This window comes from Miscanthus floridulus, chromosome 1, assembly GCF_019320115.1.
Source record: "Miscanthus floridulus cultivar M001 chromosome 1, ASM1932011v1, whole genome shotgun sequence".
In the NCBI taxonomy this organism is placed as follows: Eukaryota; Viridiplantae; Streptophyta; class Magnoliopsida; order Poales; family Poaceae; genus Miscanthus; species Miscanthus floridulus.
In genome coordinates, this window is record NC_089580.1 from 99,567,045 (window position 1) to 99,583,020 (window position 15,976).

The window sequence follows — 15,976 nt, forward strand, 5'->3', positions numbered from 1 at the left end:
AAAGCCTTGCATGATCCTTGGAGTCACCTTATTTTTGGTTTATAATGGGTAAGTCTAGCTGAGTGCCTTCTTGTACTCAGGGTTTTATTCCCATTGTTGCAGATGGTACAGTTATCATGGCTATTGTAAGAACTGCTTATGTCCCGCCCTGGGTGAGGAGTTAGCCCTAGGCAGGCATCTCTTATTAATACTTCTCATATGCTTTTGTGGATGTGATCATGAGCTGGCACTATATTTGAGCTATGATGGCAGATGTTCATTTCAATCTTTAATTTGCTTCCGCTACTATTTTACTTGAACTTGGATTGTAATAACCTTAATTCATACTCTGATGGATGAACTGTATTTGTGAACCTTATGTAACGTGGGACATGTATGTTGAATCGTGTACCATCTTGGTTGTATGTTGATGGTTAATCGAGACCCTTCATGGTACTCGACAAACTACCGGGTTTATATGGGCTCAAGTATGACAGTGCGACTGCTTGCGAGCTGCCATTATACTTGTGCTCTTATAAATTGGTTGGTTCTGTTATAGCTGGCATCAGAGCAAGATTCAACATGAATTGCCACATGTGTTTTTAAAACACAGGTTTTGTTTTCCAAAACCAGTTTCTAGCCACTTATAGCTATATATATAGGTGTTAAAACCTAGAGTTTGAATCTAAAGTGTGCTAGTGATCACTTTCCTTTATGCCCAGTTAAGGACTTTAGGTGGCTAATTAAGTACTAACTTGGGGGTTTTCTATTTCGTCGTCCATACGGCATGCTATTGTATGGATGTCATTCCCTATTGTGGTAATGTATGGATCAAATGCCTCTACGCCCAAGGTAAGATGCCACTCATCATCATAGTGGCATGACCGCAAGATGTAAGCATGCGGCCTATAGCGAGAGTTAGCTTTGATACTGAAGTGTATATATGCCTCATATATATATGGACGTATTTAATTGTGGGTTAGCTTTGTTACGACTGTATATGCATATTTATATGTATATATAGGATGTATTTACTTTTTGGTAGCTTTGATACAGAAGTATATATATATATATATATATATGGGTATATATATATGGAAGTATTTAGATTGCAACCTAGAGCCTAGATTTACATTTTGCATATATAATCGTGGGGTTGGGTTGAAATGAAATTCTTGTGCAGTTACAGTAACAATGAAATGTGTAGCCCGACTAGCTACATTATATATGAGAGAACGCATGTATGCCATCGTGTATGCCATAGAAGTTTTAACTTTCCTAAGTTTGAGAGGACGTACGGAATGTGCATGCATCATGATAAATCATTATTACATACTTGCATTGTTCCTCCCCTTATAAGTCTCTTACTTAGTTATGTAACTCTTATCCATTATGACTTTGTCTCACGAGAGTTGCACCATGTTGTTGGTAAAGATGGCAGCACCGACTAGAAGTGAGAATTTTCCTGTTGATGTTTGGTACTCCTGCCCTACTTTGGAGAGTCTTGCATTATGCGGGGTATTATGAACCGCCCCTCTATTACTGGAATGAAGTATACCTAGAGGGACAACTATGGTACGAAGTATAGCTGACCATACTAGCTCATAACCAAGCACCCTTCTGGCAGGATGGAGGGTGGAATTTGAAGGAAGAACTCCTCGGGAGGCTACCCAAGTAGTGGCTTATGAGGTGCTGAGTCAAATTTGTCAGCAGCACGGGGATGAGCTTATCGGTAGTGCCACTGGTACTTTTCATCGGGTGGATCCATCCAAAACAGTTTGCTCATAGTGCAACAGCAATGCATTGATCCAAGACCGAGATGAGCGGGCAGACAGTTCTAGTCCTACTTGCAATGGTTGTAGTGATGAAGATGTTATATACTCGTCAGGACACCAGGGACATCTGGCAGGAGTCCAATACCACTTGCATGGATAAGCTCATGAGAGTCAAAGCTACACAACGTAAGCTAAAGAAGCATGTGCACAAGCACAAAAGGAAGCAAGTGAGGCTCGATGGGAAACTGATCAATCTTATGTACCATTGGGAAATCTCCACAACCAAATGGAGCAAGTTGATTAGTAGAGAGCTGTCGCCCAAGAAGTAAGAGTGGACGATCAGATAGTGCTAGTAGGACTACGAGAGCAGCTAGAGACCGCTCATGCCGAGGCATTCATAGCTACACGCCAGTGGATCCTAGCAAACAACCATGCAGCTATGGCAGAAGTAGAACAAAATACGACACAAGCCTTGAGCATGCAGTAGGACTGTGTCGAGAGGGACTTGCGCCAATAGCTTGCATAGACTCAGAATGTGGTGGTTGATCTTCAGCATGAGGTGCATTTTCTGAACAACCAACTACACCCGATCCTTGATGAGGAAGAAGAAGATCCAGAGATGTTGGTCAAGGATGACGGTTGGGAGGAAGAAGAAGTGGAGCTAGAGGATGAGGATGAGGCTATCTTTGACCTCGACAGCAAGCATACTAAAGATTAGAATCGCCTAGTGACTAGTTAAAGCGCTAGATGTATCCCTGTTATTCATGTAATGGACTTGTAGCTTAAGGTTCGGTATTTGTGATTTGACTTCCGTGTAATATTAGCAATTTGCATGTTGTTTCAATATGTGTTGAACTTTAATGAAATTCCAGTTTTGTTTTACTGGTGGATTATGACATGCATGTTAACACGCTACGAGCATGATAAGTGATCAAATTGGTGATATCATGTTGTGAGAATGAATTATTATGCCTCTGTTTTATTGTATGAATTTAAGATTCTCTCCAATAATTTTAGTTTGGCATGATTATACAATTCATCTACAATTTCTTGACATCATCCAATAATCACTTATTGTTGCAACTTTGCAGATGACTCACACTCACGCTGGAGTAGGCACCAGCCAAGGTGGCAATGATGGTGACTTACCACCACCGCCATCACTGTATGTGATCGAATTCTTCACACAGTTCTTGGGTAGTTAGAGAATAATGGAGGAAACACTGTGCCTCATTGCATAGAACACCGCTCACACCCAAAAGCAACAACAAGGGCCTGAGCCAAATCAATACAGCTCTTTCAAGGATTTCCGAGACACTAAGGACTTCTGGCAGGAGTCCAATACCACTTGCATGGATAAGCTCATGAGAGCCGAAGCTGCACAGCGTAAGCTAAAGAAGCATGTGCACAAGCACAAAAAGGCAGCAAGTGAGGCTCGATGGGAAACTGATCAATCTTATGTAGCATTGGGAAATCTCCACACCCAAATGGAGCAAGTTGATCAGTAGAGAGCTACCACCCAAGAAGTAAGAGTGGACGATCAGGTAGTCCTAGCAGGACTACGAGAGCAGCTAGAGGCCGCCCATGCTGAGGCATTCATAGCTACGCACCAGCGGATCCTAGCAAACAACTGTGCAACTATGGTAGAAGCAGAACAAGATTGGACCCAGGCCTTGAGTGTGCAGCAGGACCTTGTCAAGAGGGACTTGTGCCAATAGCTTGCGAGGTGCATTTTCTGAACAACCAACTACACCCGATCCTTGATGAGGAAGAAGAAGATCTAGAGATGTTGGTCAAGGATGACGGTTGGGAGGAAGAAGTGGAGCTAGAGGATGAGGATGAGGCTATCGTCGACCTCGACAGCAAGCACGCTGAAGATTAGAATCACCTAGTGACTAGTTAAAGCGCTAGATGCATCCCTGTTATTAATGTAATGGACTTGTAGCTTAAGGTTTAGTATTCGTGATTTGACTTCCGTGTAATATTGGCACTTTGCATGTTTTTCACTATGGGTTGAACTTTAATGAAATTCCAGTTTCATTTTACTGGTGGATTATGACATGCATGTTAACGCGCTACGAGCATGATAAGTGATCAAATTGGTGATATCATGTTGTGAGAATGAATTATTATGCCTCTGTTTTATTGTATGAATTTAAGATTCTCTCCAGTAATTTTAGTTTGGCATGATTATACAATTCATCTGCAATTTCTTAACATCATCCAATAATCACTTATTGTTGCAACTTTGCCGATGACTCACACTCACGCTGGAGCAGGCACCAGCCAAGGTGGCAACGACGGTGACTTACCACCACCGCCATCACTGTCTGCGAATGAATTTTTTCACACAGTTCTTGGGTAGTTAGAGGATAATGGAGGAAACACTATGCCTCATTACATAGAACACCGCTCACACCTATCAGCAACAACAAGGGCCTGAGCCAAATCAATATATCTCTTTCAAGGATTTCCTAGACACCAAGCCTCCTATCTTCAAGGTGGCCAAAGAACTATTCTAGGTAGATGAATGGCTTAACACAATTGAGCAAAAGTTCCATCTATTGAGGGTTACAGAGCATCAAAAGGTAGAATATGTGTCCCATCAACTGTAGGGACTGGCTGGGATATCATGGACCCATTTCTTGTCCTCTCTACCTGCCAACTCATAGGTCATATGGGAGCAGTTTAAGTTAGCCTTTAGGGGACATCACATTCCCTAGGGCTAATGCGCATGAAAGCAGCCAAGTCCATGCACCTCACACAAGGGACTAAGACCCTTATGGAGTACATGCATGCCTTCAACAATTTGTCCCGTTATGCCCCAGCGTTCATCGATATAGAGGAAAAGAAGATTGAAAGCTACAAGAGAGGCCTTGGCACTATGCTAATGACGACCATGGCCAACTCAAGGTGTACCACATAAAATGAGTTCATTAGTGATGCCTTGACCCAAGAGAACAATCTGCATGTGGCAGTGAAGGGCCACAAAAGAGTAGCTGAGGCAGGCACCTTAAGATCTTCCTAGTCTAGAGCTCCAGTGGTAGCTAGGCCATAGTTTCATCCACCAGCGCCTAAGTTTAGGCCTCCTTCACCAAAAGCCCAGGCCAACTGACCTCAGAAGGTGTTTCATAAGGCGTTCACCATTGCCCTACCCAAGGGGAACGGAGGGCAAGGAAGCTTAGCAGGACCTCAGAGAAATCAGCCATGCTTCAACTGTAATCAGTTGGACCATTGGTCCAAGGAGTGTCTCCATCCCAAGAAGAACAACAATCAAAACTAGGGAAATCAGAAGTAGGTCAATTCTAAAGCACGTCCTGGATACGTGCATTACACAACTGTTGAAGAAGTTCATGTGGGAGAAGTTGTTACCTCTGGTATGTTTCTTGTTAACAAACATCCCACCATTGTTTTATTTGATTCTGGAGCTTCTCATTCATTTATGAGCCAAGCATTTGCATCTAAGTATGATCCGAAAGTAATTAAGGTAAACAAGGGTGGTTATAGTATAAGTTCAGCTGGGGCTACTATCTCTACAAATTAGATAGTCAGGGATATGCTCATCTCTATACAAGAAAGGGAGTACACGAAGGATCTAATAGTATTGCCTGGATTAGCCATAGATGTGATCTTAGGCATGAAATGGATGAGAGATCATGGGGTTCTCATTGACACTAGTAGTAGGACAATTATGTTGAGAGAACTAAAGGGAGTTAATGCTTTTCTAGTACCACTTCCCTGAAGTTTTGATCTCCAAAACTTATCTTGTGCTATCCAAGCCACTACCCTTTATGATATTCTAGTGGTTTATGAGTTTCCTGATGTATTTCTAGATGAGTTGCCAGGTTTACCGCCAAATAGGGATGCGGAATTTAAGATTGAGTTAGTGCCAGGTACGACACCTATCTCAAGAAGACCCTATAGGATGCCACCAAATGAGTTAGCTGAACTTAAAATTTAGTTACAAGAACTGTTGGACAAAGGTCTCATTCAACTTAGTTCATCTCCATGGGGGTGTCTAGCTTTATTTGTAAACAAGAAGAACAAGTCCTTGAGAATATGTGTGGTTTATAGGCCGCTTAATGATATGACCATTAAGAAGTATCTTTTGCCTCGTATCGATATCTTGCTCGATCAGTTGGCAAAAGCAAAGGTATTCTCTAAGATTGACTTGAGGTTAGACTATCATCAAATTAAGATCAGGCTAGAGGATATACCTAAAACAACTTTCTCCACTAGGTATGGCTTGTACGAGTATTTGGTCAAGTCTTTTGGATTGACAAATGCTCCTGCCTACTTCATGTACTTGATGAATTTGTATTCATGCCCGCACTCGACAAGTTTGTGGATGTGTTTATCGATGATATCTTGATTTACTTAGAGAATGAGGTAGACCATGCCAAGCATCTGAGAGTTGTTTTGTCTAGATTGAGGGAACATAAGTTATATGCCAAGTTCAGCAAGTGTGAATTCTTGTTGAGCAAAGTACCTTTCTTGGTTCACATATTATCTAGAGATGGAATTTCTGTAGACCCATCTAAAGTACAAGAGGTCATGGATTAGAAGGCCCCGACTTCGGTTCATGAAGTTCAGAGTTTTCTAGGTTTAGCAGGTTACTATCGTCGTTTCATTCTTGATTTTTCCAAGATAGCTAAGCTCATGACCAGACTACTCTAGAAGGATAAAAAGTTCAGTTGGACGCCAGAGTGTGAAGCTGCTTTTCACACCCTAAGGACCTTGTTAACTACAGCTTCGGTTTTAGCACAACCCCACATTGAAAAGCCTTTCGATGTGTTCTGTGATGCATCGGGTATAGGTTTGGGGTGTGTGCTCATGTAGGAAGGTCGAGTTATTGCCTATGCTTCTCGATAGTTGAGAAAGCATAAAGCCAACTATCCTACACATGATTTAGAGCTTGCAACAATTGTTCATGCGTTGAAAATATGGAGACATTATTTGTTGGGAAACATATGTCACATATATACTGAACACAAAAGTCTCAAATATATCTTCACTCAACCTGAGCTGAACATGAGGCAGCGAAGATGGTTAGAGCTGATCAAGGACTACAATTTGGAAGTGCACTACCATCCAGGAAAGGCTAATGTTGTAGCAGATGAACTTAGTCAGAAATCCCATTGTAACACTTTGGAAGCCTTGTTGGAAGTTGGATTTAATTTGTTGCATCCTATTGTGATGCACAATATCATTGTCAGTTGCTCGCTTGAGAGCAAAATCATAGAACTGCAGAAGACAGATGTAGGTGTATTTCACATCAAGTGAAAGATGAAAGAACAAGGAACCAAGCATTTTAGGTTGGATGAAAGAGTTGTTCTATGGTTTGAGGACCGACTTGTTGTACCGAAGGACCATGAGCTTAGAAATCAAATTTTAGATGAAGCTCATTCGTCCAAGTTGTCTATCCATCCGGGTAGTAGCCAAATGTAAAAAGATTTGAAAACCCATTTTTGGTGGACCAAGATGAAAAAAGAGATCGCCGCCTATGTCGCTAGGTGTGATAATTGCCGTAGAGTCAAGGCCATTCATTTGAAATCTGCTGGATTACTTCAGCCATTGCCTATTCCAAGCAGCTGGTTGTCCCTAATTGTGTGGTGCTGGTCGAACCCACAAAATCTATACCTGAGTTGTACCAAAGGTGACCTAAGGTGACCGTTGATCTGGTTTGCCTAGGTTTGTTTTAGGAATAAATTCCCAGCTGGTTGAAATCGATTCAAATCGTTGTCTCTCCTAGACAATGAGAAACTTGGCTAGCTCCAACATCATAGTAACTATGTTATGAAATGATGGTTATGATGAATATGGGATTACAACACCAGCTATGATTACTATTGTATGCTACTAAATGATATACCACATGTTTGGCATAGGTTAGTTGCTAATCTAGAGGTGAATAGCTATAATTAACTTGATGACTGAATTATAATTATACAACTAAATTAGTCGCTTTTTATGCAAAATGTTGTCAAACTACCTCCACTTATAAAGCCTTGCATGATCCTTGGACTCACCTTATTTTTAGTTTATGATGGGTAAGTCTAGCTGAGTACCTTCTCGTACTCAGGGTTTTATTCCCGTTGTTGCAGATGGTACAGTTTATCATGGCTATTGCAAGAACTACTTCTATCCTGCCATGGACAAGGAGTGAGCCCTGGGCAGGCATCTCTTATTATTACTTCTCATACGCTTTTGTGGATGTGATCATGAGCTGGCACTATATTTAAACTATGATGGCAGATGTTCGTTTCAAACTTTAATTTGCTTCCACAACTAATTTACTCAAACTTGGTTTCTAATAACCTTAATTTGTACTCTGATGGATGAACTGTATTTGTGAACCTTATGTAATGTGATGAGTACATCACTCCTTCGGATGTACCCGCTGATCCTCCAACCGTCATGCAAGGTCCAATGACCCGGGCTCGAATGCGTCAACTCAATTTAGAGCTGAGCTCGTTCTTAAGCGATCCTTTTTATACTTTTGAAAATAGACTACTACCTAATGATGTTATCTTGCTTAGGAACATTGGAGAGGGTCATGAAGGACTTAGAGGACGTGGTGGAGGCGAAGATGACCAGCAAGGACGTCCAACAGGAACCGGAGTCCCGGTCCAACATGATTTCGAGTCTGTCTCGGGACCAGTTTGCCTTAAACTGATCACCTAGGACGCATCCGGACTCCGTTTTCAACGATCCACATATGGATGGAAAGCTAATTTGATAAGGAAGCCAATCCATGTGGTCTCATGTCAAAAAAGCTTCAGAATCAACAGGAATCGTTGAAACAAGTAAGCGTCCAGAATCTGCTAGGGTGCTGTGACACCGTCTTTTGGTCCGTTGGACCGTGTATCGTGTTTGGGCCCATTAGGGATGCATCCAGGGGTCTTGCATGACCCTAGAATCTTCATAAACAGCTGCTGCCCATCCATTAGGGTTTGGGTTTTGCTTAGATTATTCTGTCAAGAACAGTTTCGCCGTTATTCGGTTTGTGAGACCCCAACTTTGAGAGATTAATCATTCATCTGCAATTTCGTTGTGTTCTTTCTTGTTCTTGCTTGTGTTCTTCATTGCGCAGGCAGGGATTAGCCTTCTTGGCGAGGTCAACTTGGTCCGAGACTCGGTTGATAACCATAGGAGCTGTGGTGCTAAGATTGCAAGGTTTGATCTTTCGATCTGAAGCCAGATCGGTGTGTCATTCTCCGCCACAACGATAGTTACCATCACCTGATGGAAGATTGGGATCCCCATTCCCATCAAGTGGTAATCAGAGCTAAGGTATACCGTTAGGTTCACATTTATTCCTTAGTTTGAGTGTTTCGCATTCATCCCATAGTCTAGTGCCATACTCATTTTTCCTGTCCTAGAACCTTCCGCGCCATAGCCTTTGCATATTTCAGTTTCAGAGTCCGTCGTGTTGAGTTTGTGTCCTAGTCAAGGTCTTGTTGCTAGTTAGGTCGTGTTAGAGTCCAGTTCGTGTGTTTTCCCCTATCGTTTCCATCAAATCTTTGCTGTTGTGACCAGTTTTGTGCACATTGTTCCCGTTTTATCCTCTAATTCGGAGCCAATTCTTAAAACTGGTCTAGTTTTCGCATACGAACTCCGATTTCGACATTCCATATATCAAAATCGATTAGAAATTTTTTTGGATCCATCCATCCCTAGCCTTGCTTGGGTTCGAAAATTTTAAATTGGTCAAAAAGTGGTCACAAGATCCTCTTTTCATGGTCACAAGGTTTTTGTCGATTTTGAGCAAGTTTTCTAAAAATTCCACAGGCCACGTCTTACACTTGTTTGAGCTCATATTTTCTGTGGTTACTTCTTTTGTGCTCCTAAGTAAAGGAAAAATATCAAAAAAATAAAATAAAAAAGTCAAAATTTCCGAAAAAACAACGACAACCCAAAAAATAGAAAAAAAGAGGGGTAAAAGAGGAACAATATCTAGAGGAGCATATAGAGCAGACCAAAGTGAGCTGTGTTAGCGTGTGATGTCTGGTTCCTTGTTTGTGTTGCTGTTTCCATCCACCATACTTGTTTTTCACACACATGTCTCCTTGCTATCCACCATACTTGCTTGTTTGTTACACACCTGGTACTTGGAGCATTTTAGACCAGCAACGAGAACAAGTACTTTGGACTATAATTCAGCATTACTTTCTATTACTGACTTGTGTGCTAGATATACATATTACTCTTTGTTTGCCTTCCAAGCTCCACAAATTCTTTAGATCAGTATAGAAAAAGGGCTTTGCAATCTCGGTACCACTGCCTCATAGGTATCACGAGCCAGCCACTAGTTGTACCGTCCACTGCTTGCGTTGGTAAGAACTTTGTAAGAGCTTGGTAAGATGCTTCCACTTGCTATGAAAAGTGACACCACTGCAACCACGTAGTCATTTGGTAGGGATAACTTTCACCGTTTGTTCCTGTTTTGTGTTTACAATGGCAGGAGGTGATCAAACTGGAGATAACAATCCTAAGGGTTTCAGCGAGTGTGTCAGCCAAGAGCAACTACAAGCTGTTGTAGAGGATGCCCAAAAAAGGATGAATGAGGCCATCAGGAAGGCCATCACTAACGCACTCATTGAACTCAACATTGGCAACAACATGGAGAGATTGGACAAACGAATTTCCATGCTAACCGACAAGGTTACTGAGTTGGAAACATTGGTGGCGGTCAACAACAATGACGTCTCTGGCAGCAACACCGATGGTCTCTTGCCAGAAGACACGGTGCATGATGCCATTGGGAACATAGATCAAGTAGCCTTCCGACAAGCAAGATTACAACGACGTCTTTGCCGCAACACGATAGGTATGGGTGGTGTCCACCACCATCAAGGTAATAATCACAGTGTACCCGATGATCCTTATGCTAAGATTAAGTTCACAATACCATCTTTTTTGGGTCATTATGATGCTGAGGGATATCTTGATTGGGAGATGATGGTAGAACAAAAGTTTAGTGCCCACCTTGTGCCTGAGCATCATAGAGTTTGACAAGCTACTAGTGAGTTTAAGGATTTTGCCATTATTTGGTGGAATGGGCTAGCTGCACAGGATGCTTTACTTGGTATGTGGGAAGAGCTTAAGGTAGCTATGCATGATCGCTTTGTTCCTCCTTCTTATCATAGAGATTTGTGTAAGAAATTGATGCGATTAGAACAAGGAGATAAATCTGTACAGGATTACTATGGTGAGCTCCAAAAGGGATTGATGCGCTGTAGTGTTGTGGTGGGAAACGAAGATGCCATTTGTCGTTTTTATTTAGGTTTGAGGCGTGAGATTTAGGACATTGTTGATTATAAAGAATTTAACACTGTCAACCAGTTGTTTTAGTTTGCTATGCTTGTAGAAAAGGAATTGCAGGGGCATGAACAGCAGAGCAAGAGCAAGGTCAGCACCACCACATACACGCCACGCTCGGCACCATCTTCGGGGCTGACCAAGCCAACCACTTTTCGAGCACCTCCACCAATGAGCAAGCGACCAATAGCCTCTGGAGTTTCCGCTACACCTAAGGCACCTCCCACATGACCATCAAATTTAGGTAAAAATTCTTTGCAGGTGCCTACCAAGAGTTCCTCATCCGTTGCATCGACGGGGCGCACTTCGGGCATTCAGTGCCACCGCAGTTATGGCATTGGCCATGTGTAGAAGGACTTCCTAAGTCAGTGGGCATATATTGCTATAGAAGATGGTTACATCAGCACCTCTAACATTGAGGATGAAAAAGACCAAGATGCAGATGAGGAGGATGGCGAAGTCCTTGGCGACGAGTCCACGGTGGCCTATAGGAGCATCATTGTACAGCGGTTGCTCAGCTCACAAGTCCAGCAACCTAAGAAGCTACAACGCCATAACTTGTTCCAGATTTTCTTTGTCATCAGCGACCGTCGCGCACATGTCATTATTGATGGAGGTAGCTGCAATAATTTGGTGAGTTCTGATTTGGTCAAGAAGCTTGGCTTGACCACATGCCCACACCCACGTCCATACCATATTTAGTGGCTAAATGATTCAGGTAAAGCAAAGGTAACACAAACTTGCAGAGTATCATTTTCTATTGGTTCTTATGCTGATTCTGTTGATTGTGATGTGGTACCTATGCAAGCTTGTTCACTCTTATTGGGTCATCCTTGGGAACATGATAATGATGCTACACACCATGGTAGAAGTAATAAATACACTTTTGTGCATAAAGGAAAGAAAATTACTTTGGTACCTTTGACCCCTGCTCAAATTGTACAAGCTGATAGAGAACGCGCTGCTAGTTTGAATGATGTCCAATCTAAAAATTAGCAAGTTGCTAATTCTATTTTCCCACCTAAGAAGGATAAGTCTACATCTATTTCTAAGGTTGAGGGGATTAAATTGAAGGGTGGTGTTATGCTTGCAACAAAATGTGACTTTGCTGAAATTTCTGATGATGATATTTGCTATGCTTTGGTATGCAAATGAGCTATGTTTTCACTTGATGATATTGTTAGCTCGGTGCCTCCTGTTGTCACTAACCTTTTGCAGGAGTATGAGAACATTTTTCCAGCTGAGATACCCCTGGGGCTGCCACCTATGAGAGGAATAGAGCATCAAATTGATTTGATTCTGGGAGCAACCTTGCCCAACCGTGCTGCCTATCGAACCAATCCCAAGGAGACTAAGGAAATTCAGTGGCAAGTCCAAGACCTTTTGGACCGTGGGTATATACTTGAAAGCCTTCATCCTTGTGCCATTCTTGTACTTTTGGTTCCTAAGAAAGATGGAACTTGGCGTATGTGTGTTGATTGTAGAGCCATCAATAATATTACTATTCGATATCGTCATCCTATTCCTAGGCTAGACGACATGCTTGATGAGTTGTGTGGTTCTATAATTTTTATTAAGATTGACTTGCGAAGTGGCTACCACCAGATTAGAATGAAACTTGGAGATGAATGGAAAACTGAGTTTAAAACCAAATTCGGGTTGTATGAGTGGGTAGTTATGCCTTTTGGTTTGACAAATGCACGTAGCACTTTCATGCGCTTAATGAATGAGGTTTTAAGAGCTTTTATTGGTCATTTTGTGGTAGTTTACTTTGATGATATATTGATTTACAGCAAGTCTTTTGATGAACATATGGATCACTTACGTGCTATTTTTAATACTTTACGTGATGCATGTTTATTTGGTAACCTTGAGAAGTGCATCTTTTGCACGGATCGAGTTCCTTTTCTTGGCTATGTTGTAACTCCACAGGGAATTGAGGTGGACAAGATGAAAATTGAAGCCATAAAGAGCTGGCTGGATCGCCAAACCGTCACACAAGTGAGGAGTTTTCTTGGTCTTGCAGGATTCTACCGCCGCTTCATCAAAGATTTCAGCACCATTGCTGCCCTGTTGCATGAGTTGATGAAGAAAGGAGTGGTGTTCCATTGGGGAAAGGCACATGAGGAGTCCTTTGACACTTTGAAGGACAAGCTTACACACGCACCATTGCTAGAACTTCCAAACTTTGGTAAGACTTTTGAGCTAGAATGTGATGCTAGTGGAGTTGGCATTGGAGCTATTTTGATGCAAGATAGTAAACCCATTGCTTACTTTAGTGAAAAATTGCATGGCCCTGTTCTTAATTATTCCACGTATGATAAGGAATTGTATGAACTTGTTCGTTCTTTAGAGACGTGGCGTCATTACTTGTGGCCTAAAGAATTTGTTATTCATTCTGATCATGAATCGCTTAAGTATCTTCGCTCTCAAAATAATCTAAATCGTAGGCATGCTAAATGGGTTCAATTTATTGAATCTTTTCCTTATATTATCAAACACAGGAAAGGGAAGGATAATGTGATTGCTGATGCTTTGTCTAGAAGATATACATTGCTGTCCCAACTTAATTATCGGATTTTTGGTCTTCAATCAATAAAAGAACAATATGTGCTTGATCCTGATTTTAAGGATGTGTTGCTTAATTGTAGAGAGGGACGTGCATGGAATAAGTTTATGATCAATGATGGGTTTTTGTTTAGAGCTAACCGCCTATGCATTCCAGTTGGTTCCGTTCATCTTTTGTTATTGCAGGAGGCACATGGAGGTGGATTGATGGGACATTTTGGTGCCAAGAAGATGGAGGAGGTGCTATCCACACACTTCTTTTGGCCAAGGATGAGGCGACATGTAGAGCGGTACATGGCTCGGTGTGCCACATGTCAAAAAGCTAAGTTGCGGTTGAACCCACATGGTTTGTATATGCCTCTTCCTATTCCTTCTACTCCTTCGGCTGATATATCTATGGATTTTGTGCTGGGTTTACCAAGGACTAAGAGGGGGAGGGATAGTATTTTTGTGGTGGTTGATCATTTTTCTAAGATGGCACATTTTATTCCTTGTCATAAGAGCGACGATGCTATTCATATTGCTGACCTTTTCTTTCAAGAAATCGTTCGCTTGCATGGTATGCCTTCTACTATTGTTTCAGATCACGACAAAAAATTCTTGAGTCATTTTTGGCGCACGTTGTGGAATAAATTGGGGACCAAGCTGCTATTTTCTACAACATGTCATCCCTAAACTGATGGGCAAACTGATGTTGTGAATCGAACATTGTCCACCATGTTGAGAGCAATTTTGAAGCGCAATTTGAAGATGTGGGAAGAGTGTTTGCCGCATGTGGAGTTTGCATATAACAGGGCGGAACATTCCACCACCAAGGTAAGTCCTTTTCAGATAGTGTATGGTTTTAACCCCCGTGCTCCTATTGATCTTTTGCCTTTACCTACCACTGAGAGAATACATAGTGATGCTAGAGAACGTGCTAATTTTATTCGTAAGTTGCATGAAACAACTAAAGAAAATATTGAAAGAATGAATGAAAAGTATAGAATTGCTAGTAGTAAAGGTAGAAAAGAGATTAAACTTGAACCGGGTGATTTGGTTTGGTTACATTTGAGAAAAGATAGATTTTCTGAGCTATGTAAGTCTAAATTAATGCCAAGAGTAGCTGGTCCTTATAAGATAATTGAGAAAATAAATGATAATGCCTACAAACTTGAGTTGCCACCCGAGTTCGGGGTTAGTCCCACCTTTAACATTGCAGATTTGAAACCTCATTTGGGTGAAAAAGATGAGCTTGAGTCAAGGATGACTCCATTTCAAGAGGGGGAGGATGATGAGGACATCACTCCTTCGAATGTACCCGCTGATCCTCCAACTGTCATGCAAGGTCCAATGACCCGGGCTCGAATGCGTCAACTCAATTTAGAGGTGAGCTCGTTCTTGAGCGATCCTTTTTATACTTTTGAGAATAGACTACTACCTAATGATGTTATCTTCCTTAGGAACATTGGAGAGGGTCATGAAGGACTTAGAAGACGTGGTGGAGGCGAAGATGACCAGCAAGGATGTCCAACAGGAACCGGAGGCCCGGTCCAACATGATTTCGAGTCTATCTTGGGACCAGTCTGCCTTAAACTGGTCACCTAGGACGCATCTGGACTCTGTTTTTGACGATCCACATATGGATGGAAAGCTAATTTGATAAGGAAGCCAATCCAAGTCGTCTCACATCAAAATAACTTCGAAATCAACAGGAATCGTTGAAACAAGTAAGCGTCCAGAATCTGCTAGGGTGCTACAACACCGTCTTTTGGTCCGTTGGACCGTGTATCATGTTTGGGCCATTAGGGATGCATCTAGGGGTCTTGCATGACCCTAGAGTCTTCATAAATAGCCGTCGTCCATCCATTAGGGTTCAGGTTTTGCTTAGATTTTTCTGTCAAGAACAGTTTCGCCGTTATTCGGTTTATGAGACCCCAACTTTGAGAGATTAATCATTCATCTGCAATTTGGTTGTGTTCTTTCTTGTTCTTGCTTGTGTTCTTCATTGCGCAGGCAGGGATTAGCCTTCTTGGTGAGGTCAACTTGGTCTGAGACTCGGTTGATAACCAGAGGAGCTGTGGTGCTAAGATTGCAGGGTTCGATCTTTCGATCTGAAGCCAGATCGGTGTGTCATTCTCTGCCACAACGATAGTTACCATCACCTGACGGAAGATTGGGATCCGCATTCCCATCATAATGTGTGACTTGTATGTTGAATCATGTACGATCTTGGTTGTATGTTGATTGTTAATCGAGACCCTTCGTGGTACTCGACGGACTATCGGGTTGCAGGCTGCCATTGTACTTGTGCTCTTATAAATTGTTCAGTTCTGCTATAGTTAGTCTCACAC